We start from the raw sequence: 847 nt of genomic DNA on the forward strand, positions 1-847 counted from the left end.
ATTATTATTATTATTATTATTATTATTATTATTATTAACTGTATAATAATATTGTACCATAATTTTTTATATTTTTTGAACAAAAGTAATAATAGTCACTAAATAATAATATTAATATTCAATAAAATTATTAGAGATTATTCTATAAGAAATTTAAAGTTAAAAATATTTGATATTTTTGTATTTAATATATTCAAAAGATGTCCTATTTTAAAAATTTTATTTGTATTAAAAGAAAATGTTTTAATTTGAATTTTAAAGCATCATTATTCACGTTACTTATTTCTAATGAAAATAGTGTATTAATATGTTAGTGTCATCTGCTAATGCACAAAATTAATTTAATAATAATAAATGTCGACATAAAGTAAAAGTAAAATGGAAGTGGATTATTATGTCTGATAGAAAAAAACGTTAGGAATTGATCTGTATAATAATTTTTTTGGAGACAAAAATATTTGTTTTTAAAATTTTTAGAGATTGATTTGGGTAATTACTTTATCAAAAAATAAACTGAAGATTGATTTGTCTATTACAATAAAAGTTTGGAGATTGATCTATGTATTAATTTTTTTGAGACTAAAATATTCACTTTTAAAATCTTTGGAGACTAATTTAAATAATTACTCTAAAATATATATAGTTTTATTTCAATATCATATTTAATTTAAAATAAATATAAAAATAAAAAAATAAAATTACAAATTTTAAAAATTAAATAAAATTATTTAAAAGATATTAAAATTTCAATTTTTATTTTTAAAAATTTTACTATTTATATTTCTAATTTTTAAAAATACTAAAAAACTAAAATTTTAATTACAAACTCTAATTTTTAAACATATTA

This window comes from Arachis duranensis, chromosome 10 (genome assembly GCF_000817695.3).
Source record: "Arachis duranensis cultivar V14167 chromosome 10, aradu.V14167.gnm2.J7QH, whole genome shotgun sequence".
NCBI lineage: Eukaryota > Viridiplantae > Streptophyta > Magnoliopsida > Fabales > Fabaceae > Arachis > Arachis duranensis.